The sequence below is a fragment of the Equus caballus genome, chromosome 8, assembly GCF_041296265.1.
Source record: "Equus caballus isolate H_3958 breed thoroughbred chromosome 8, TB-T2T, whole genome shotgun sequence".
Taxonomy (NCBI): Eukaryota; Metazoa; Chordata; class Mammalia; order Perissodactyla; family Equidae; genus Equus; species Equus caballus.
In genome coordinates this window covers 52,845,520-52,871,207 of record NC_091691.1, presented here as the reverse complement: position 1 = coordinate 52,871,207, position 25,688 = coordinate 52,845,520, and the positions used below count along the sequence as shown (strand labels likewise).

Genomic DNA, 25,688 nt, shown 5'->3' with positions numbered 1-25,688 from the left:
AATGCAGATGCTGGAGTTAGACTGTCCGGATTCAAGTCCCAGTTTTGTCACTTCCTACCTATGTGGACTTAAGCAAGTTACTGGGACTCTTTGTGCCTCTGTGTTTGCATCTTTAAAATGGGATTAAATGTGGTACTGATCTTGTCGAGGTGTCAGGTGGGTTGTTACATGTAAAGCAATTAAAATAATATGCCTGGCAAATGGTAAGCACCGTATAAGATTCCGTTACTATTATTTCAGGTCTACAAATGCTCATCCAAAATTCTAAGGGTTTCAGAATTTAGAACTTTTTAGATTTTTAAAAAGGTAATATGGGGTATATAGATTATATTTTATAATGCTCCTCAGTGGGTTCTGGGGCAGGACTCCACAACCAAATCCATTAATACATTAAGATTTCTATTGTGATTTATAAGAAGAGTATTCATATTGAATTTCATGAATAATGAGGATAAGTGGCCTTACATCAGTTCAGGTCAGATGAGGCTTATCCTACTAAATGAGATTCAAGAAAATCTTATCTTCAAGAGATTTTCTGGAGTTTGGTATTGCCAAGAAGGGATAATGGACCTAAATTCCATAATAATAAAAATATTAAAAGTGAAAATTTTATATGAAATGTTTATTATTACATTATTTAATAAAGAACATGTTTACAAACTATTAAGCCTTGAACTGTTTATGTTATTTTGATTAAAAAAACAAGGATACAATATCGTGTTATATATCTAGGAAAAAAGCTAACCATTGAAAAGTAGTCTAGAAGAAAATATACTGCATCATTAGCAATGACTATAATGATGTGGTAGTATTACTATTAAATATTTTTATTTATGCTTTTTACAGATTTTAATAAAGATATTAATTTTATAATCAGAGTAATTTTTTCTCAAGTTGACTTTAGTACAGTCTGAATTGTTGGGTAAATTGGGCTGTAAGCAATTTGAAAAGTTGCTTTTTGTTATCTTTTCATGATGGTAAATGTTACTATAAATTATCCCAGATAGAGAAATTTCTTTGAATGTTGTTTTGTTTGTTTCATGTGCTAAATTTCATGTGCAATTTCAGTGTCAGGCAATATATCTCCTAAAACTCAGTGTAAGTAAGCTTAAGTCTAGTTTATGAAAAACAGTATTTTATATTAAACCAATAGTAAGAGTTTAATTCGATATATTTGCTGTTTTGCTGTGGACAGCATCAAAATATGCTGAATCACCCCTCAAATATGAGAGTTCAAAAGAAGCAAGGACTCTGAAAAGCAGACAGACGTGGTTTATGTCCCAACTCTACTGCTCTCTTGTTGTCTAACTTTGAAAAATTACTAATTCCCTGAATCTCACAGTTTCCTTATTTGCAAAACAGCAATAATAACTGAGAATGAACTGAGACGATTTCTATAAAGCCCCAACCCAGTGCTTTATATTGTGTACTCAATAAAGGAACGTTTGCTCTCTCTTCTTTCCGAAGTTTTAACCAAGAACAGAAAAAAAAAATGAGGGAAGGAATGAAATAACTACTCTTTATTGAACACTGTTAAGAGCATTTTACTTGTCTTAATTTAATTATTCTTTTCACAGCCCTCTGCGTAGGGCCTACATAGCTTGTCCAAAGGGGCAGAGTGGGTGGCTGAGCTGTGATGGTCATCTGACCCAGAGTCTGTCCTCTTGATGCCTTGAGTAGCCTGCCTCTGAACTGTCAGTTAAAGGATAAGAGTAAGGCTGCTATCCCCGTGGTTTAACATGTACAAATAATATTGAAAAAGTAACTGTGAAGCTCTGTTAACAAAGTTGCATTCCTTTTTTGTCCCCTTCTGTGTTTCAGCACACAGTGAACGGTGCTCTCGAGCGCCACCTTCTCTGATTACTGCTCACACCTTTTCCTGGGATACTTTCTTGAAAGGATCAGCGAACATTTACTCATATATCATCCCAGATTAATGGAGTTGTCGCAGAGCAGATTACGTTTGTCTCATTAAGACTGGGTAAGAGTTTAAAAATGTATTTCTGTTTTGGATGATGATTGATGTCATGACCTGTACTGAAATATTTCTGCCTTGTTATAAATTGGAAAGTTATAATAACTAAATAGACACATGGTGGAGGGGAAAAAATAGGCTACCACAAAAAGGCATTGGTACATTGATTGATATGCTTATTATTAGATAAGATATGCTGATGTATTTGAAGATATTTTTATTACTTATGTAAAGTATAGGGAGTTAACATTTAGTGCAAGGAGAATTTCATGACGTGTTCTTCTTTAAAATGTAACTGCAATAGGGTTTTATGAAACTTGTAATTGCTGCAATCTATGTTATTTCTACTGCTATAAAATCAATAACTGTAAAATAGAGAGATTATCTTCTTGAAATTGGTTATGATGAAAATGTGCTGTTATGATTATCTTTATGCAAATCCTCCCCTAACTGTGAGCTTCCCTTACCTGTACTTCCAATGCATAGAAGTTTGCTTCTGCATATCTTTTCTTCAAAGTCAAAATTTTCTGTTCCAGTATACTAAGCTGCCAGTCACTCCATTTGGGGTTAATTAACAAAAGAGGGATCTGGGCCTGGGAATGGACATTAAAGTCGAATCAGACGGCAGAATAGGAGTAGTTACTGTAGGGATGACTTGGAGGAGATGAAGGTGAGCAAGGGGACTCTGCATTGCTTAGAAGTACATTCCAGTGGCTGCCATAAGGACAGGGAAGGGATGGAAATAGGTGCTTTGGCCGTGACGTGAAATTATGTTGGATGGATAGATGTTGAGAAATAAAGGCCATCCGAAGATTTTCCTTCTCAAGGATACAAGTTATTCTGCATCTCAACTGCTGAGGTTCAAGGTGAGTCAGTACCTCTGAGAAAGATATTAAATACTCACACTGAGAACTAGACCTCTTGGAATGCATATTCATCTATAATGTGTAACAACTTTTCAAATATTTCATACGCTATGTAGGGAAGGGATATCCTGAAAGTTTCTTGGTGAACAAATCCTGATAAATGGAAACCGGAAAGGGTGAAGGTGTGTAAATGCCCCTGGTCATAGCATGGTGGATGAGAACATGGGCTTTGGGAACAGATCAGTTTCTCTGGTTTGAATCCTGACTCTGCTACCTTTTGTCCATGACTTCTGGGGTAGTTGGGAAAATCAAATGAGCTAATTTATAAATTAGCACATAATAAGTGTTCAAAAATAGGTATGATTATGTTAAGTGTTTGTGTAAACATTTGTAAGTTCACCAGTCCTTGAACTTAATGCTGTTTTCTCTATAAGGACTTAAATTTCTCATCTATAAACTCTCCTACTATGTTGAATTTTCTTTAATCTCACCTGATAAGTTGGTAAGACATTACTGTATTCTTCAAGAGTAGATTTTTGGTTTTCAAATCTGGCATGTGTTATATTTCTGAAGATCATTTATGTTTTAAACTTTCTGACCTCAAAACTGCCACTTTCTAGCATCTTAATATTGAGTAAATTATCTAACTTTTAAAAATATTCTCATCTTTGAAATGGGAACGAGAGAATATCCATCTATGAGAATGTTTGTGAAAATTACATAATGTAAGATACAGTTCTTATTTAATCTTATTTCTACTTTATAAGAAAACTGATACTTTTTCCCCCTTAAGCACATTTTCCTTATTTTATTTATATATTTTTATCCTGAAAGTATATGGATAATAGCAGTAATTCATAATTCTTGGTATGAATTGACAGGAAAGAGCATAGAATTTCATAAAGTCCTGGTATTAACTAGATTATATTTATGAAACTTTTAAGTACACCTTAGCTCTTAAAGAGTATCAAAACTGCAACTGTTTTAAACATTCTAGAGATTTTTCTAAAAGAGTCATTTCATATGTAATCTCTTATTTAGGTTCACTTTTATAATATAATTTTAAGAAGATTGTGATCTCATGAATTTTCCTTTTATATTCTTCATAAATGTCAATTTTATCTAGGAATAGCAAAATGTTTAGTCTGTTTCTTGGCAAATTTACTGAAAGAGATCTGCTTAGGTACATTGAAAATCTGACAGTATAATTAAGAAATAGGGTTGTCAGGCAAAGAAGAATAAAGTGAGTACACAAATATCTTCCAGCTTTTTATATTTGCCCTAAAACTGAGTCTTTGTGAGGGAAATAGTACTGGACATGAAGTTAGAAGACCAGGTTGCTGACTGTGATTTAAGGCCACTCTCTTCTTGGTCTCTTGAGATTTAGTTTGTTTTTCTCTAAAAAAAAAAAAAATGCTGAGTGGTAGTGGGAATTAAATGAGATAATGTTTGTGGAAGTGTTTTAGCACTTTAAGGCTCTATAAAAATGGTACATGTAAATGTTGCTATAACCAGTGGTGTAACGTGGAAACCTTTATTATAAGAGTTTTAAGAGTCTAAACGTAAAAGTCTCTTAAATTTTTTAATTTAAAGAATTCCAAAGGTAAGCATTTTCAGTGGGCTTGACATCGCACTTACTGCTATTCACTATGTCAAATCGTGTGTCCTTTCGTTTAGCAGGCGATGATTCCTGTTTCTTTCATTGACAGAACTTGTACATTCGGATTAAGTGGTAAATATTGACATGCAATATTTTATTTTTGGTAAATATTAAGCTCGTGTTGGATTACTGAGTCTTGAAGATTCAGAGTTCCCTGTCACTGGTGTCAGATAAATTTTCAGCCAGGAATAATAAAAACTGTAATTTTAGCAGTTCTGATAAACTCAATTAAAATTATGCCTATTCCATAATATAATTGGAAACTGGAGTGAGCTCATTATTCTGTGTGATCAGGAAAGATATAGAATTTATAAGAGGCATCAGTTTGCCTGTATGAACTGTATTTCTTGACATCGGCAGATAGATTTCAGGTATAGATGAAAACTTGGTCCTGACATCATAAGGTAAATGACAGTAATTTATAGGGGTGGAGTCAAAACCTAGTTTGCTCTGAGTCCAAAGTCAGGGCTCTTTAGCACTTAACTATGCCTTCTTCATATATATTATAAAAGAAATCATTAATCTACAGTGTGTTAAAAGACTATTTTATCCCTGTCTGTTGGACACCTAATCTCAGTGATATATAAATCGGAAGGTGTTATAAGAAGTTGTTTTGAAGGAAATTTTTCATACATGAACAAGAAAGGTATTTTTGAAGTTCTACTACCAATTTTAAACTATTCACATCTGATAAATGACTCTTTTGATGTCCTGATCAGTTTCTTGTTGACCTATAAAACGATTCATAGATGACTACATAGGGGAGATAGTCCATTTGCATAATATATTATTAAGAAATAAAGAGCTGTCTGCTCTAAGTTTATTTAATATCTTATTCAACTTCTGTCCTACTTACCATCTTATCTTGCAAAGGATGTACACTCATCAGTTTACCCTTTCACTCTGAGCTCCTAGAGAGAGCTGTCTATGGTCTATTTGTCTTGGTGTCCTTGCTCCCAGCCATAGTTCCTGATAAATAATAGGCACTCAATAAATATTTAGGAAATGGATGATTGAAGGATACAAATAATCAGGTACATGCCTAGAGTCATGTAACAAGCCAGTGTTATAATTGATCATAAAAGTTTTATTTTTTATTTACCATCTACTGACAAGTTCTGAGACTCATTTACTCAAGAAGTATTTATTAGACATGTTCTATGTGCTCAGCACCTTTCCAGATCCTGGAGATATATTAATAAGCAAAAGTGACCAAAAAAATTCCTACCTTTATGGACCTTACATTTTAGCTCATAAAAGTGCACATGGTCATATCCTTTTAAATCCTTTATAAAATAAAAACATAACTTTTTTCAAGAAATTATTTACGATCATAATTTTAAAAAGGATTGCCTTAACCATGGAAAATAAATGTAAAGTTTCACAAAATATTTAAAGGTCTATGAAGTCAGACTGATTGGAATTAGTGGATGTTAAAAATAGTGATAAGATTAGATCTCTACTCAACATCCATTACCTTAAGGAATTGAGCAGAGAGATAAAAACTGTTTCATTTCATAATTTTCAACTCTGTTTTTAAATACCGTGGTGTTCCAAATACTGCCAATAATTTTTTTTTTTTAAAGATTGGCACCTGAGCTAACAACTGTTGCCAATCTTCTTCTTTTTTTTTGCTTTCTACTTTTTCTCCCCAAATCTCCCCAGTATATAGTTGTATATTTTACTTGTGGGTCCTTCTAGTTGTAGTACGTGGGACACTGCCTCAACATGGCCTGATGAGCGGTGCATGTCTGCACCCAGGATCTGAACCAGAGAAATCCTGGACCGCCGTAGTGGAGCACGTGAACTTAACCACTCGGCCACGGGGCCGGCCCCACCACTATTAATTTAAAAACACACACAGGAGCAAAGGGAAATGTTGAGACGATAGGAAAAAAAGGACCAGTGGCAAAGGATATTGTGAAAGGAACATTGTGAAATGCAGCATTTAAGTAGATTTTCATTTTAGCTATGAAAGGATAAGTTAAAAAAAACTAGGATGGCTCCAATATAAGAAAGAGTAGCAGATCGACTCAAATATTTCATTACTGTCTTTAATGCTTTAGTGATGTTTATGGGAAAACTATCACTTTACTTATGTATTTATTTATTTTTTGTTTTGGACTGGCTGACAACCCTTTTTATTCATTAGAATTGACAATCAGCACCTGACCCACAACTCACAAGTGTTAATATAAAAATCAATATAAAATGAAGTAGAGTGGATGTTAAGCTTTGAGTTAGCATCGACCTAGCCCCTAACATAGGCAAAGAGATTAGATGTCCTGGGATCATTTCATTATAAGGAACAGAATCCCTTTCTAGCTAGTTTAAAAAAAGAGGATTCACTGGGATGATGCACGAGGAGTGTTTTGTGCAGACATGCTGTAGGACTTCAGCCTGGCTATGGGTAGCCGTCACTCTCTTTAGCTGACAGTATCTGTGGGCCTCACAGCCTTTCCTCGTTCATTCTTTCTGTGAATCTACTTCATCACTTTCTACCTTCAGACCTGCTCCTTCCATGCTTTATGTGGCCAGTGCAGTGGCCCCCAAAGCATAGTTTACAGAGGCTTTCCCGATCAGCTGTCCAGAGCTAACTGAGTCCATCTCTGTCCACCAGATTCCATTTCTGCAGAGGACCTGATTGGTCCACCTCAACCAGGTATTCATTCAGAGCCCAATAAGCACTCGTTAGAAGAATGGGGTTGCATGGCGCATATATGTATAAGCTCCTTCTGTGCCAGTGGGCAGCAAAAGTACCCAAGAATGGGATGTGGGGACAGGAGGGTACCAATGGCTTCTGTATTGTAATAGGCATATCACAATGTGTTAATAGTGATTATAGGCAGATTGGCATTTATGGTTTATTTTGGGGCTTCTTATGTGATAAACTAAAAGCTTATATTTTGATATTTCAGTATGTGACCTAAATAGCAATGGAAACCGACCAATAGTCTTATATTTCTAAACTATAAAAATTTCACAAGGGGCTGGCCAGGTCTCATAGTGGTTAAGTTCCTTCACTCCACTTCAGCAGCTGAGGGTTCACAGATTTGGGTCCTGGGTGCAGACCTGCACATTGCTCATCAAGCCATGCTGTAGCAGCATCCTACATACAAAACAAAAGGAGGAAGATTGGCACAGATGTTAGATCACGGACAGTCTTCCTCAAGTGAAAAGAGGAAAACTGGCAATGGATGTTAGCTCAAGGCCAATCTTCCTCGCCAAAAAAAAAAAAAAAAAAAAGGAAAAAATCACAGATGATTCGTGGCATATATTTAATATGCACATTTTACATACCTGAACGTGATAAATTGCTGATAGAATTTTTAAAAGTCCAATGGAATTCATACTTTGTTTCTGACACCATAGCCCTTCAATTCTGTGATGTTGCTGATTATCTCCTTTAAAATAAGTTTTGCACCAAAATTTTAGAAGATTTGGTTCCTGAAGACTTAAAACAGGATATGGGTAATTTTAGCCTTTTTTTAATATTCTCAGGTTTGGTGTGTAAGTTTGATGTTTAGCCCTGGAGTTAGCCACATTGCTCAGAAAAGGACCTTATTTCCTCCCAACAGTGGCTTCTTAGGTTTCCTTCCTTTAGCAGAGCCGTGTAAAACTATAGGACTTCCCATTTCAGTCCTGATAGTCTGAATTTTCAACTAACAAATAAACCCAAGAATTGCGATATGATGAGGCTGCTTGGTCTTTTGAAGTATCGAATTACGTATTCAACAATTTTTACTACTTTTATTGTGGAAAACACTGACTTCCTTGCTGGGGATCTGGTGGGATCCTTGTTCTTTCTCTGGTGCAGTGGCTGGTGTTGTGGGAGGTAGGAGGGGGCCAAAAACCAGCTTTATTATTTGATACACTTTTGCTACTTGGTCCAATATTCCTGCTCCTTCTTTGGGATGGCTTTAAGGCCAACCACATGAGAACTGCTGGACTTTCGCACTCTGGACTTTCGCACCCGTAAGAAATTCGCCTTTATTAGGATAACTTTTCTCACTCAGTAAACTGTGTTTGATTTTGAGGAATTAACTGCTCACTCCTTTATTGTATCTTCCTGTCGCCGTTTGGTCTAGAATGCATAGAGAGATCTTTTATTGAGGTATAATTGACATATAGCATTATATTAGTTGTGAGTGTACAACATGATGATTTAATATTTTATATATTGTGAAATGATGACTACAATAAGTCTAGTTAACATCTGTCACCATACCTAGTTACAAATATTTTCTTGTGATGAAAACTTTTAAGATATACTCTCTTAGCAACTTTCAAATATACAATAGAGTATTGTTAACTGTAGTCACTATGCCATAAATTAGATCCCTGTGACTTATTTATTTTAAAACTGGAAGCTTCTTCCTTTTGACCTCCATTTTTCCCATGCCTCAGCCCCCTCCTCTGGCAACCACCAATCTGTTCAATAGAGAGATCCTTGAGCCAATTTGTTTTTAGCTGTATTAGAGACTTATGCATCCATTGTGTTAAGCAATATATAAATTCATGTTCAACTTTTAGTTATTGTTCAAAGTCAAATGTAAACACTACTGAGCCTTTAAAATTGCTCATGGCTTTCTTCATTGTTCCTTTGATTTTCCCCAAAGACTTGGAATACCGCTAGCATGTATTGCTGCTGCATATGTCCTATAATTTAAAGTCAAAACTCAAAGGAATATATTGCTTTAATTTATGAGTATTCTTAAGATAAAATCCAGACTCAGATGAAGGCAGATGTGAAACTGAGAAATGGTATTAGTGGTTGTAGCTGCTGTGGTTTCAAACCTCTTCCCACCCTGCCCTAAGGAGATAGAAAACCTGTGCTCTGTCTTGCATCTTATATTCCTGTAGAGCTGATTCCTCTGTAGAATGCAATTTGAAGTTCACCTGTGTGACATGAGGCTGTGAAGACATATCTCTAAACTCAGACTAGGACCTTTTTACAAATGCTTTTGCAAACTGAAGTCAAGAAGCTTCCAACCATTCTCAAAGCTGGAGGATTCATTTGCTATGTCCAGAAGCAGGGAGAGGCTCCTGCAGCAACCAGATCAGGTCTAGAAAGCAATGGCAATTCGCCAGTTTCATGTTGCCCAATCAAGAACTTGAGTTATCCCATTTCTTTTGATCAACTTGTATACCAATGGCATTAATGTGCTAACAGAAAAAATGTCAATTGACGCTTACATTGTCACAGAGAAGAAGCTATGAGATGGACTGAAGTGGTAGTGTCTCATCCATCTACTCCTGCGTTTATGTATTTGGTTAGAAACGTATTTTGAGTGCCTGTCATATATGGGTGGCACGGATTTAGGGATTCAAAAGAAATGCTTGTTGTTGTTGTTTTTTTATCTGAGGATGTGGTCACTTGTAAAAATGACCACAAATCCTTTCCTTCCCTTTATTGACAGTGATGTTACAGAACTTCCCATCCAAAAGTGGGTTACTTTGGCCAATGGGACATTAGCAGAAGTCATGTGAGCAGAGTCTTGAAAAGTGCTTGCATAGTGGAGCTTGTCCTCTTGATGCTTTTAGTACCTAGTATCCATGACAAGAATCATAGGCCAGCCTGCTAGAGATGAGAAGCACCTGGCCCAATTACCAGCCAACTGCCAGAACTGTGAGTGAGGCCATCTAGGATCAGCAGCCCCCAGATGCCCCTCAAACTGATCTCAACTGCATGAGCTAACCTAGCTGAGATAGCCGAACCTGACCCAGACCAGCAGAATTGTGTGCTAAATAAATGGTGGTTGTATTCAGCTAATGAATTTTGGGGTGGCTTATTAAACAGCAAGGGTTAACGGATACAGGATGTGAAAATAGTGCACATTTAAAACAGTTACATAGAAGAGGCTGGCCCTGTGACATAGTGGTTAAATTTGCCTGCTCCACTTCAGCAGCCCGGTGTTCACAGGTTGGGATCCCAGGCTGGGACCCAGCACCACTGTTCAAGACATGCTATGGTGGCATCCCACATAAAATAGAGGAAGATTGCTGGAGATGCTAGCTCAGCAACAATCTACCTTAAGCAAAAAGAGGAAGATTGGCAACAGATGTTAGCTCAGGGCCAATCTTACACACACACACACACACAAGTTACATAGGAAGGCAGGGTAACATATGGCTAGACATCAGCAAGCTTAAATTACCAGAATTTGCTGACAGAGAAACATTTATAAAGATGGCAGAAGGTGAGGAAGAGGAGCTTATTTTTAAGCTCAACTTTAAAAGATAAATAGGATTTGGGTAAATATAGGTGAACAGAAAGGATATTATAGATCAGAAGTACATTAATTTCAGCATAGCTGAGAGGCCAGAAGAAAAATAGGACTTGAATGTAAAATTTGACATTTCAGTCAGTTTGATGGAATATATCAAATGATGTCATACCTTTACTGGATTACTAGCTTTACCTCCAGCCGTTTAAGGTGACAGCCCCAGAAACAATTCCAAAATATTCTAATGTCCCTGTCTCTTATATTTTTGGTTCATTATGCCTCTGGTTTTAAGTCCAGATCAAAAGAAGAGTTGAATTGGGTTGAAATATTTGGATCAGGCCTAAGACATATGTTTTTGGAAATGCAAGTATTTCTTGTTTTCACTAAATTAATCTCTACAGTCATATAAATAAATTTTTATTTTACTAAGTTTACAAATTAAGAATCAAGTTTATTAAGAAACTTGCTGTTACTCTTTTCTTAGCTCTTCTGTCTCACAGTACACAAAGTATCATTCCTCTCCCTGTGAAATAATAAACCCATAATTTTGCTTTTAGGTATAAGACAAGACTGTGCCAAATTGAGAGTTGTTGTAACTAATTACTAATCATGACATGTCTAATCAAAATTGTCATGATGTATCTTGTTAACAGTACATGTATACGAGCTAAAATGTCAGTTAATATGCTTTTTATCGCTACTGAATTCACAATATGCCATTTAACTTTTACTCCCCCTTCAGACTGTGGTCAAAGAACCCTTCTTCCTATTTGCAACTTCAGTCTATTTCAGTTTTCCTCTGGACTTTCGAGGAGCCATCCTCACTCTCTTTATGGGGCTTTTTTCAGAGAATATTTGCACTCTCATTGAATGATGTATGTCTTCGTCATTGAATTGTAAGCTCCTTGAAAGCAAAGACCAGAATTCTTTAGACTTACCATTTTATTCTCAGGATGCAGCTCAGTGTCTGGCATCTACTAGGCACTGAACAAATATTTGTTGAAAGGATGAGTTAATGAAGAGATATCTCTTTTGCATGCATGAGTTCTTACTTTAAATGCTAACAATGGGAAGTGACGAGGTAAATTTATTCCAGTTAGAGGCAATAGCTGAGGTCTTAAACTGATAAAGAGTTTATAGAATCAAGAAACAGAAAGACCAGGTGGAATCAACGCTGGGTGAGCTGCAAGGAGAGATGGGTTTAGTGAGGGAGTAAGGGCGCGAATCCTACAGCCTTCTAGGTATGATAAGAGCTTGGGGTTTATTCTAAGTATAATGGGAGAGATTGCAGGTTTTAAACAGGATAATAATGTAATATATGCTAAGATGACCCTTGCTACTGTGGAGGAAATGGAGTGGTGGCCAGCAGGAGTGGAGGCTAGGAGTTAGGTCAGGAGCTCTAAAGTAGTGAAGGTTTTGACTTCTTCTTTTTTTTAATTAATTTATTTTTTAGGAAGATTAGCCCTGAGCTAACGTCAGCCGCCAATCCTCCTCTTTTTGCTGAGGAAGACTGGCCCTGAGCTAACATCTGTGCCCATCTTTATATGTGGGACGCCTGTCACAACATGGCTTGACGAGCGGTACCATGTCCGCACCCAGGATCCGAACTGGTGAACCCTGGGCTGCCAAAGTGGAGCGTGCAAACTTAACCACTTCACCACTGGCCTGGCCCAGATTTTGACTTCTTTTAGATTCATGCTGTGGATATGGAGAAAAGTGGGTGAATATGTGATATTTCCTGAAGAATCTTTAGGATGTGCTTGACAGATGAGAGAAAGGAGAAATTGAGATATTTCCCAGGTTTCTGTCCTGAGCAATTGAGTGTATGGTGTTCTAGTGACTGACAGGCAGAAAGTCTATGGCTGGGATGCGGGGGGGTGCATTGTTGGAGGAATGAAGAAAACACAATCCTGTGAAACATTTAAGTGGTACATTAGAAGTAAAAAGAGGGAAATTTGTATACCATGCAATCACTAATCAAAAGAAAGCTAGAATGGCTTTATTAATGTAAAACAAGTAAAGTTTAGAGCAGGGAATATTACCCGGAGAAACAGAGACATTTCATAATGATAAAGAGGTCAATTCATCAAGAGGACATAATATTCCTTAATGTGTCTGCATCTAATAACAGAGCCTCACATCACAAGAAGCAAAATTTGATAGAACCAAGTGGAGAAATAGACAAGTCTACATCTGTAGTTGAATATTTCAACACCCACTGTCTATAATTGGCAAAACAAGTAGAGGAAGTTAGTAAGGTAGAGAAGACAAACAAAACAATCATCTTACATGACCTGCTTGAATATTTCAACAATGGAGGATATACACCCAGAACATTCATCGGAAGAGACCATATACTGGGCCATAAAACAAGTCTCAACAAATTAAAGAGGATTGAAATCATGCAAAGAATGGTCTGTGAACACAAAAGAATTCAGTTAGAACTGAGTAACAGAAGAGTATCTTGAAATTTGGGAAATATTTGGAGATCAAACAGCGCACTTATAAATAATCCATATTTCAAAGAAGAAACCACAAGGGAAATTAGAAAATATTCTGAACCACTGAAAATGAAATCACTACAGATCAAAATTGTAGCTAAGCAATAGCTATTAGAGGGGACTTTTTTGCATTAAATGCTTTTATTAGGAATATCAAATTGATGGTGTAAGCTACTACCTAAAGAAATTACAGCAAGTTTTAATGTAATTCCAGTGAAAATCCCACAAAACGTCTTAGTATACTGACCAGTTGATTCTAAAATGTGCCTGAGATTGCCAAAAAAAAGAATAGTCAAAATAATTTGCAAATAGAAAATAAAGTTGAAGAACTCACGGTACTTGATTTCAAGTCTTACCATATACCACATTAGTACATTATATACTACATTAATCAAGACAGTGTGGTGTTCAATTAAGACTCTTTATATAGATCAATGGAAAAAAATAGAAAATCCATGAATATGATGAATTGTCTTTTGAGCAAGGAGCCACAGGAATTCAATGCAGAAATGCTAGTTTTTTCAACAAATGATGCTAGAACAATTGGAAATCCACATGGAAAAAAATAAACCTCAACCATTACCTCACATACTATACAAAAACTAATTTAATCTGAATTACAGACCTATAAACTATATATAGACCTATAATCTATAACCTGTTTGAGAAAACAAAGGAGATTATCTTTGTGATTTTTGATGAGGCAAAAAGCACGTCATAAAAGGAAAAGAATTGATAAATTGGATTTTTAAAAATTAAAATGTATTACTTTTCACAGTTCACTTCTTAGAATATTAAAAGACAAGCCTCAGAATGGAAAATATATTTGTAAAATATAGGTGATAAAAATTTTGCATCCAGTATATATAAGAAACCTTATGACTTAATAATAAGGCAAACAACCTGAGTTTTTTTTAATGTGAAGATTACTTGAATAGACACTTTACCATAGAAGTTATAGGAATGGCAAATAAACTCATGAATAGATGCTCAACATCTTTCGTAATTAGAGAAATACAAATGAAAATCACAGATTAAATCATCACTTTCATGGGATGGCTAAAATGAAAAAGACTGACAATAACAAATGTTGGTGAGGATGCAGAGCAACTGGAAATATCATACATTACTGGTAGAAATGGCAGAGCTTCTTTGGAAAACAGTTGCTCAGTTTCTTATCAAGTAAAGCAAACGCTTTCTTCTGGCCCAGAACCCCCACCACTGGGTATCTCTCCAACAGAAATGAAAGCAAGTTTACACAAAGACTTGTATTCAGATATTCTTAGCAGCTTTATTTATGGTAGTCAAAAACTGGAAATACCCCCAAATGTCCATCACCTGATGCATAGATAAACAAGTTGTAGAATATGGGTATAATGGAACACTGCCAGCTTTTATAAAGGAAAAGATTAGTGATTCATACAACATGGGTACATCTCAAACTCATTTTACAACATGAAAGAAGCCAAACACAAAACATTGCACACTGCATGATTCCATTGACATGAAATTCTGGAAAAGGCAAAACTATAGTAAAAGAGAGCAGAAAAATGGTTTTCAGGAACTGGGAAAGGAGCAAGAATATTGGCTTCCAGTGGGCACAAGAGAACCTTCTTGGCTTCAAAAAATATTCCGTATCCTGATTGAAATGGTGTCCGTACAAGGACAAATGTTTTACAAATGTTACTAAGTTATACATGTGCAATTGGTGAATTTTATTGTTTGCAGCTTTTATATTTCAATGAAGTACATATGGAAATGCTTCATCGTCTACAGAGACCACATAAGTGTGATCCACTATAAGGGCCGGCCCCGTGGCTGAGTGGTTAAGTTTGCGCGCTGCACTTCGTTAGCCCAGGATTTCACCAGTTCGAATCCTGGGTGCGAACATGGCACTGCTCATCAGGCCACGCTGAGGCGGCATCCCACATGCCACAACTGGAAGGACCCACAACTAAAAATGCACAACTATGTACCTGGGAGCTTTGGGGAGAAAAAGGAAAAATAAAATTAAAAAAAAAGTATGATCCACTATATTTACAACCTTGAGTAATTTCTAATTCTATTGCTGGATCTCTAGATTGAATCAAAAATTCCAGAATTTAAAAGCTCTTGATACTTAAAACTTCAAAGAGTGAAAAACACTGGGCAAACAGAATTGCTGAAAACAGCACTGGGTTTCGTGCATAAAGAAAACATTCATGATAAATTGTTTCATCGTGTACACTTAATTCCCTGCTACCTCCTCATTTTATTCATAATATACCCAGAATCAAGAAATGTCCTAAAGTGGTAAAATAGAGAATGTTCTTAACAGTTTCAAAATTCTCATTATTTTCAATTATTGAACTGAATTATTTTAGTATTTTTCCCAGATGACCTGTTGGTCTGTTTGGCTCTTCTTGGAATGCTCACAAGGTGTCTTTGGTGTCTGCTTAGATACCATGAAGTCTGGAAATCATTAGTGTTCTTAGAGTCCGATTTTAAAGTGAGTGTGGTGTGTGCGGTGGAGGCTGCTTTATGTTGGAAGTTGCTAGAGAGAAACTGTCACATACTATGAGAAGCAGCTCTACTGTATTTCACCATAATTAAAGGGTCGGTGACAGACTGCCCCCATCTCCAGACGTGGAGCTGCTGAGTATTTTGCTGTCGTTGCCTCTCCTTGTCAATGATTGAGTGCTTCCAATCGTGAGCGTGAAGCCCAGTCACTGTAAAATAGTCATGATGACACGTCATGATACTTGAAATTATGTCATATTTCTTATGGCTAACGTAGATTGTCCTGTGTAAATTATTTCCATCAACTCATTTTATGGTGATATTAATTACATATGTTTATGACTTTATGATGAATATAAATGCTGACAATACTGAAGAATCTTGATTCTGCATATTGAAAATGGTTTTCTGTATTTGACTACATAGTCCTGAAACTAAGAGATGAAAAAAAGGCATTGATGATATTGCTTTTTAAAATACTTTTCTTTTCTTTTCTTTTTTTTAAAGATTTTATTTTTCCTGTTTCTCCCCAAAGCCCCGTGGCCGAGTGGTTAAAATACTTTTCTTTTCTGAATGATGACAAGGTTAAAAACCATTTTTTTCAGTTGTATCTAGTGCCATTTATTAAAAATTATCTGCTTTTCCATCCTCAAATTCTGGAATTAAAAGTGTTATGAAGGTTATTTTAATGTTAGCACCCAGAAAGGCTCTTTAAATTTCCTAATGCATAATAGATACAAGGAGAGCAACAGTCTTTGGTAATTTTTTGTTTCCTTTAAACAACATTGGAGAATCATGAGTTATCCTTGTTTTTCAATCTTAAGAGTTTGTTTGCAGTGGTAGTGTGTGTGTGTGTGTGTGTGTGTGTGTGTGTGTGATATTGTAATTAGGGTTTCCTCCACAGGTTTTTTTTAAAGCTTGGAAAGGGCAACTTTACTGCATTATAAGTCAGGGCAAGAATGAATTAAAATCATAGCTTTTGATTGCATCTACAGGAGAGAAGATGGGGGGACTCGGCCCGTTGATTATGAGTTCTCGCATTTGACAGATCTCCTGTTGGCTTTATGTATTTGCCTCCTACTCACTTTTGCTACTGCTTTGGCTAAGAAGAGAGTCAGAATGTACTGTGGGGGTGTGCGCAAGAGAACAAAAGAATTACAACTCTCCAGACTATGACAGAATATATCATTTATTGAGCTGTAATAAAAAAATAAATATATTTAATTCAAACAAATCTTTAAAAAGTAGGTCTAAGTTAGCCGTTCACTTTGAATGTATCTAGAAAGAAAAGTGAAGCTCATCAAATAGGAATCTTCTTCCGTATTTGGAGTTGTTATGGCCACTTCCCCTAGCCCACCAGCTAAAATGACGCAAGCAGCTGTAAAATCGTGGGAGGAACAAACAGTGGAAATATGAGCAATTGTACAATGTCTCACTCTGTCCTTCTCCTAACTGCCTCCTTTCAAAGCATGCTATGTTTACGGGGAAGAAAATGCCCCTAGGACCTTCTACTGTGCTCCCATAATGTTTTTGGAAGTGATTCTTCTGGAATTTAATTAACACTTGATAATGAAATTTTTACCAGGAAGTGTCAGTGGCAAAGACAAGGTTGAAGGTAAAAGGACGAGGAGACCAGTGACGGGTCAAATTCCATCTGGGAGCCATAGGGCTGAGACCTGAGAAGAGGTGGATGGATTGACCTCAGAATTGAAGAGGAAAAAGGCAAAGATGTTAAGTCAAGGAGTGGGAGGTGCTGAAACTTCCTCCAAGTGCTGCCAAGTTCTGTTTCTAAAGTTCAGAAGTTGTTTTCCTGCTCAGAAACTTTCAATGCTACTACTGTCTTAAACTACGAAAACCAAATGGGGATTTAAGGACACAAATGGCCCATCAGACTCATCTCTTATCAAGTTTTCCCCATTCTCACTTTAATCCTGTCCCTTGAAATGCTGCATCCTGAGTGCACCCAGGTAGCTCTGAGCCTTTTCAAGAATATGTTTCCCTACCTTGTGTTCCTATTAGTTTCTATCAAAATCTTCAGACCCAGTTGACATATTTCCACCTTTCTATAATGTTCTGATAACTACCTACAAGAGATAAAATTAATTTCTCCTCCTGGGACCTTCCTTCTGGTTTATTTTATTTTTTTTCCCTTTTTTCTCCCCAAAGCCCCCCGGTACATAGTTGTATGTTCTTAGTTGTGGGTCCTTCTAGTTATGGCACGTGGGACGCCGCATCAGCATGGCTCAATGAGCGGTTCCATGTCCGCGCCCAGGATTCGAACCGATGAAACACCGGGCCGCCTGCAACGGAGCTCACGAACTTAACCACTCAGCCACAGGGCTGGCCCCCTTTCTGGTTTATTAATGCACCTATAAAAGAGCTTGTCTCCTGTACTAGGTTTATGCATTTGGGTCCCCCAAACTGGACTATGCACTACTTTGTGTTTATAGTTCTCACATTCTTAGCACTTGTCATGCAGTGTGATTAGATACCCACTAAATTTAAATCTGAATATACAGAAGAAAGTAATTGAAAACAATATATTCTTCATGTTTCAAAAAGCACAAAACAGCATTAAGGGCCACGTATCTAAGACACAATTACTGTACTTTACTGTTCCAGAGATAATGCATTTATAACTTTTTAAACTTTTATGACAGAGGTAACTACTAGTAAAACAAGCAGATGCTAGTAATTTTGTAAAAACAAAAAAAAGACTCAGATATGTCTTGAGATGAGAATTCTACATTATCTTAATCAGAAGCCCTGTAAAATATTTTGAATAGTAATAAGAATAAACATAAGACACTTCAAGACCTGAGTATAAAAGATTATCTTCCGTGTAGTGTCTTTATTTAGCCAGGTAAATACACTGAGTTTATTTTTTTAATTGAAATATAGTGATTTAAGATGTCCGTTCTTAATGAACTTGCAAATTGAAATGACATTTTTGGAAAATAAAGAAGAGACCTTGCTCCTCCCAGTTTTCTGTGCCTCAAGATAGAACTCCAGTATCTTCTCCAGGAAAGCCTTTGCGAATGCATCCTACTGATACTCTCCCTCTAACCTGTTCTCTTATACATGGAAAGCTATTCCACGTTGTGTAAGTGAAGACTTGCATTGAGATCTAGCTTAATTTATTGTTTTACATGTTGCCAGTACTTCAGTTGGCCTTTGATTTTAATATCGTTAACTACTTTCAAATTTCCTACTGGCTTTCACACAGTGCAGTTTTATGATTCAACAGTTTTATATCTTGATATTTCTTTTTCTCTACAAACATTTGGAAATTTTGCTGTTTCAAGCAATAGAAATGCACTGAATTTTCTTTCAAATTAAGAATGGTGAAACTGTAAGAGAAATATCTTAATGATGTCTGAAACAAAATGAATCCTGGAAGTGTTTGAGCCATTTTCTATATCTGGATGCTAGGATATGTCTTCCTTTTAATTAGGTCTTTCTTTTTTAATATTATTTTCCCATAAGCAGAGAAATATTCCTATTAAAAGGACAAATTGGTTGTTTTTATATGTTTTGACCCCTGTTCTATACATTCCCAACTGTAACAGGTGTTAAAGTTTGTATTTGATCATTTGTGGAATCAAATTCTAATTATTCTTCAGCTCTCTGCCTTTTTCCTCCATCCCACATCCATACTTGAGACTCTGCAGGGAAATGAGAGAGAGACTGAAATAGAAACAAAATCATGGGTGAATAGGGAGCACGCAACTCACTTTTGGGAACTTGTTAACTTTCAGACTTTTTAATATTAGTGAATTCTCTCTAATTGTTCATGAAATAGTGACCTTAGAGCCCTGGAAACATATTTTCCCTCCAATCCATTCACCCTCAACTTCAGGAGCATAAAATAGAGGAAGAAATATACTCCTTTATTATTAGAAGATACAGGAAACCACACTGAGTAAATTTTCAGAGGTCATTCCATACCGTGATGCCTTAAAAATTACAATACTACTTTAAAACAATAACTGTGTATCTGTCTTTTTCTGTGTCATGTTATGATTGATCATGGCCTGTCGAGTGTTATTAGAGCAGAGTAAACACAGTAGTAAGTCCAGCCCAGTGAACAGTCCAAATCATTCAGAAAAGATGGTAACAGAAGAGGAATTTTATGAGCGTGTGAATGTGTCGGTAACAGTGGCCCCACAGCAAGTAATGAATAGGCTTCCTAACAGGTGGTAGAACAGAGCAGCAGGGAATCTAAGGTCAGCAGTATGAGTGTGACCATGTGTATGAAATAGGAAAGCATATGGGCTTATCTTTATCTCCTGCACTCTTTCAAACTTTGTATGGAATTGTAAAACCTGTCCAGATTTCTAGATAGGCGAGTGACATCTCCACTTAGGCTACCTCGGGTCCAGGGTATCTCTCAGTGTGGACCTAGCCAGTAGGCCTGAGTCTAGGTCATGCAGTGAGATTGGTGGGAGTAGGAGAGGGATTGCTACTAGAAAATGCCCCTCCAAAATTTAAAACGCCCATTGAATCCCTGGAGGGGGCGTGGCAATAAGAAGTCAAGATCCCTATCCTAAATAAACTGGGAGGCTCAGTAGGGATATGGGCGTGGAAAAAAGATCATGGATCTAGGAACCAAATTGTGGCACCAGGTAAACAGCAGGTCTCAGAAAAGTTAATGCTGATCGTTTAATCATAATGGGGCCCAGGGTAGTACCAGAACTTGATAAGTGTTCCGCTGGAGTCCCTTAAATCCTTCCTGACATAGGATCTGGCTGCAGCTGTGCTGACAGAGTGTGCAGTGGCAGAGAACTGGTCAGAAGCTGACACTCTCATCAGTGGGCTGTGTCACTGTTGTCTTTTGTGCTTGGACACCCCTCTGCTGACACGTGGTCTTCCAGGGCACAGTCATAGGACCGAAGAGAAGTGTGGTTTTCTGGGAGATCTCTGAGTAAGACTGTGTTAGAGTGGCCATTGAAGCAGCGTCACTACTATAGCTGGACCCCCCTAGCCCTGCCTGATTCTTGTCTTCCCCATCTGCCCTGTAACGGCACTTTACCGCAGCAAGGGAAGAGAGACGAGAGCCCCGTCTTCCGTATTGTACGCCTGTGCACAGTAAATAGAACTTGTGGTATTTTCATATCCAATATAGAGTTTAAATAGTACATAGTTATTTTTTATGATGCCTGTGTGAGATTGTTATTATTACTTTCAGCGTGCACAATGCTAGATAATACATAGACAAATAAACACTAGCAGTCCAAAGTTGATGAAAAATATTTAGATGAGAATGTCAATATGATGGATCCAATTGGGCATAGGAAATGTGCTTCTTCTGATGTCCCTTTAATTCAACTAATAGGAAAAGAAGTCATAGATAGCAATGGAAGAAGATTTTTTAAATTATTTTTTCTTGTATCAGTTCTTCCATGTTTTTCCACTGTGTTTATACCAAGTAACTGTGGTACTGTTATTGGTGAAATGTTTAGTAGTGACAGATCCCAATAATTCTATGAGCTCTTTAGCCCATCACATATGATATATCATCAGTTCAGCCATTTATTCACTCAGTCATTATTTATTGAGCACTTACCATGTGCCAAACATTGTGTTGCTTCACTTATTCCTACTTCAGAGTAAAAAAATTATGATGTTATGACGTATCATGCAAATATTAGAGACAACTAATCTGAATATTTGTGAAGTATCTTTAAAAGGTTTGTGTATTTCTATTAATTTTTCTTTAATATCTGGTACCTGGGCCGAATTAACTTTCATTAGTTTAACTTTGAAAATCACTTTATTTTAAAATTAATTGGCCTTCAGACTAATTTAAAAGGTATAATTGCAATGAATTTGGTAATTATAAGCATGATAAATGACATTCAATGCATAATACCTAAAATATAAATTTTCCCTTGTCTGCTTCTACAATGAATTTGAGGAAATTTATTGTTGTAAAGCTTCTGTAAATCAATATAATTAGAGAGTATTCAAAAGATATGTCAAAAGCTCATTAAAGGGAGAAAGAGAGCATTGCCAGGTACCCGGATGTTTGTTACGGCAAGTAAGCACTCAATTCATTTTAAAATGTCTAGATGGCACCATATAGATTGCCTCTATAGTCCATATTATTAGTTAAAAATATATAGAAACAATAATAATAACTGTATATCCTGTTTACCATATGCCAGGTACTATTATAAGCACTTTATGTATATTCTATAATTACTTTCTTACAACTCTCAGCTTCAGTTTATGGTTCCCGTCAGTTTTGCAGATAAGGAAACTGAAGTTAAGTAACTTGCCCATCTAGTAAAGGACGCAGCTGGGAGACCACCCTAGTGGTCTGATTCCAGGGTCTGTGCTCATAAACCCTCCCTAAAATTATTAAATTAATGCCTAAATTATGGATAACATTTTAATATTGTAGAGAATAAATTTTAATTTAATTTTCCAAATTAAATTTTTGGGAAAAAGTACAGATATCGTTCTTCAGATAAATATTTCTTATACTGTCCCTCCGTAAACCATGAAGGAATAACAATGTTTTAAATTATTGAAATCAGCACATTTTCTTTATTCTGTAGACTCTGGGTATTTCACTGTCAACTGGCTTTCCACTGATTTATTTTTCTCTTCACCACACTCCTATGCTCCATGCCACCGAAATAACTGGCTCCATTTTATGTCATAATCACTCCGAGGCTGTGTTTTCTGGATGTCCTCGTTTATTCATTCGAGAAGCATTTTTTGTGTGTTTCCTTCATCCAGGCACTGGGCCAGGTGCTAGAGAAACAATGGGCAGTAAGACCAACAGACCTGGTTCTTGATCTTATGAAGCTTATATTTTAGAGGGAGAGATGTGTGATTAATGATTAATGATTTAATTACAATTATAGAAATTCTATGAGATTGTAAAGCTAGGCAACTTTATGTAGTAGGGGATATGGGAAGCCTACTTTGAGGAACTAATATTTGAATTGAGAAATAAATGAGAATAACAGAAATTGAAATTGGCAATTTGGGAAATTACAAAGGTTCATGAAATCTTATTAAGTCTTCAGAGCAGTAATTGCTTGCTTTATACTTCCGGACATACTTTCTCGCATCTTGGTGCATTATTATGTAGTATGTAGTATCTTCTAGGCATAGTTTCTAGACATCAGAATCTGCTTACCCAACTCTGAATCAATTTGATGCCAACTTGCTCTAAATTTAGTTAAAGCTCAGACGTTTGGAAAATTGGCTTCCAAATTTTTTCTATATGCAGGACTCTTGGCTTTACACATTTATATCTGCATGAGGCAGAGAGGTCGTTCTCTAGCCCACAGAGATTCTTTTCTCTCTCCCCTTGGGGGAGCTGCAAATTTTGAAGCTGGCTTCTGAAACTACTATCCTTATCCTTCCTGGCCCCATGGCGGAACAGGATGGTTCTCCATCTGACCTCCCGACATGCCTCTCCTGAATTGCACTTCTCTAACAGACCCAGCTTTATCCATCATAGAAGTCTTGTTGAGCACTGCTGCTCCTGGCGAGTTATAGCCACTTCTTTATCATCAGTTTCTTAATTCGGTCTTCCTGCAGCATGTTTCCTAGCCATTTTTAAGGTCCTAACCTTTGATGAAGTTCATCTTGTTACTTATCCTTCTCCAATTTATTATAATAGTAAACGCCATCATTTCAGGAGCCTACCTGCTGGTTGTCTTCTTGCTCTCACAGGTCCCAGTTGATTATCTCTCTTTTTGTTCGGAGGAAAGCCTGGTAAATTTCAGTTTCTTTTCTGAGATATGCTTCTAAGCCAGAGTCCATTTGCAGGAGAGAAATGATGACTGTCCCTGGCTGTTTACAGTTCAGGTGTTCTCTAACACCACATTTGGGCACTCCTACTCACAAGAATAAGCTTTTACAACCAGTTTTAAGTCATAAAAATATCCTCGACTGACCAGGATGCACTTCCCTCCTAGAGCTGCACGACTGACTCCTTCTCTTCCTTCAAGTCTTTTTCCTCAGATGGCCCTTGCTCGATGATACCTACTTGGACCACCCTATTTAATGTTACAGCTTGCTTCAACTCCCCTTCCCAGAACTTTCTATCAACTAACCCAGCTCTATTTTTCCTTTATTCCATAGCACATAGCACCTTCTAACCTACTATGAAAGTTACTTATTTAGTCCATGTATTGTTTCTTGTCTGTCTTCTGATTCTAGAAGGTACGCTCCATGTGGCAGGTGTTTTCTGTTGGTTTACCGATGAAGCACCATTAAGATTATAATCAAGTGGCCGGCTCTGTGGCCGAGTGGTTAAGTTCACGAGCTCCGCTGCGGTGGCGCAGGGTTCGGATCCTGGGCACGGACATGGCACTACTCATCAGGCCACGTTGAGGTGGCGTCCTACATCCCACAACTAGAAGGACCAGCAACTAAGATATACAACTGTGTACAGGGGGGGTTTGGGGAGATAAAGTAGAAAAAAAAAAAAAGATTGGCAACAGTTGTTAGCCCAGGTGCCAATCCTTAAAAAAAAAAAAAAAAAAGAGGAAGATTGGCAACAGTTGTTAGCCCAGTGCCAATCTTTAAAAAAAAAAAAATATTGTAATCAACATATATCCCCTGGATGATTGAATATAACATACAGAAAACATCACAAGCCTAATTCTTCAGTAAAAGAATGTGTGGGTCATTTTTTAATAGCCTTTAGAAAGCTAGGAAAGAAGTGAAGTGAAGAAGTAACATGGACAAGGAAAGCTTAAATGAGTTTGTGTGTGGATGTGCCAGCATGCGTGCTTGTGTAGTTAATACCGAGATGTTACTATGGAGCATTAGTTAATACATTATTTTTATTTTTCCTTAACACATTTTCCAAGGGCATTATTATATTTTAAAAGCATTTATATTTTAATAAAAATTAGAAATAATAACAAAATTCTGTATGTTGGTATAGAATTTATTATATCATAAAATTATTAAGTATGAGATTAGTCATAAAAAATGTTAAAACTGATAGATAAATCTAAGACTGAAAATACTACAATTAAGTTTAATAGTTTTTGTCAGGAATTTTATGATTCAACTCCGTTTTTCAAAATTGAAGTCCCTCCTCCCTTAGTGTAGTATAAACATTGTGTAGGGTGTAGTGGTTAAGATCTGGGACTCCGGAGTCAATCTGTGTTCAAATCCTAGATTTATGTCTTCTTAGTTGGGAGACACTGAACAAGCTTTAAAATACTTCTCAGTTTTTTGTATGAAAATCACTCAAAACAGTGTCTGGTAAAGTGTAAGCACTAGGAACAATTCTTATTACTGAGTTATCCTTTAGAAATTTTTTAATGAAATTGATGGCATTGGACCTAGAGGAAACCATATGTGTGATTCAAATGTAGGATTAAGTCCTAGCAATGCACTGCTGAAAATGGTCAAGAAGAGCAAATTCTAAATGATATACTAATGGCCTATAATTTCTCGTGTTAGAATCAATATAGAAATCTCAAGAAGAAAATAAACAGAACTTGACTCTAATATAGCCCTAAGGCTACTCAAAAGGATTTGTTACAAAAAGATATTAAAACCCTGGTATTATTATTTCACAAATGTCATTCGCATATATTGTATTCGGTGCTGTAGATAGAAACTGCAAAGGCATCCCTAGCCCTTTGGGCTGATCATCTAAATAAAGCAGACAGTAGTGATACAACCACTGTAATTATCCCAGTGGGCACTCTAAAAAAGTGAGGCTGATGCATAAATTAGGAGGTTTTATGAATTAGAGGGTAAAAGGATTTTGCCTTTGTCAAAGTTTAGCTGTATGCAATAAAATGCTGAATAGTTCTGCTCAAGTTAGCGCCCAAGAGCACTGATGCAGATGGGCTTTGCCCAAAGGGAGAACACTTCCGTATCAAACAGGATGCATGGGCCTAAAGCGTTGTAGTTGTACTTTCACTGACACCTAGTCTTCCTTTGTTCAGTGCTGCAGAATTTTTTGAATTA

At 36.7% G+C, this 25,688-nt stretch overlaps 1 protein-coding gene across 8 annotated transcripts in view; it reads left to right on the top strand.

The window, feature by feature from the left end:
• The window catches only part of DLGAP1 (DLG associated protein 1), an 843,036-nt gene that overhangs the window by 106,856 nt on the left and 710,492 nt on the right, over positions 1-25,688 (top strand). For all 8 annotated transcript variants that reach the window (XM_001915460.6, XM_070220811.1, XM_070220815.1 and 5 more), the window contains exon 2: positions 1,822-1,981. The gene's annotated coding sequence lies outside the window, so the exon portion shown is untranslated. The remainder of the gene's footprint in view (positions 1-1,821; positions 1,982-25,688) is intronic.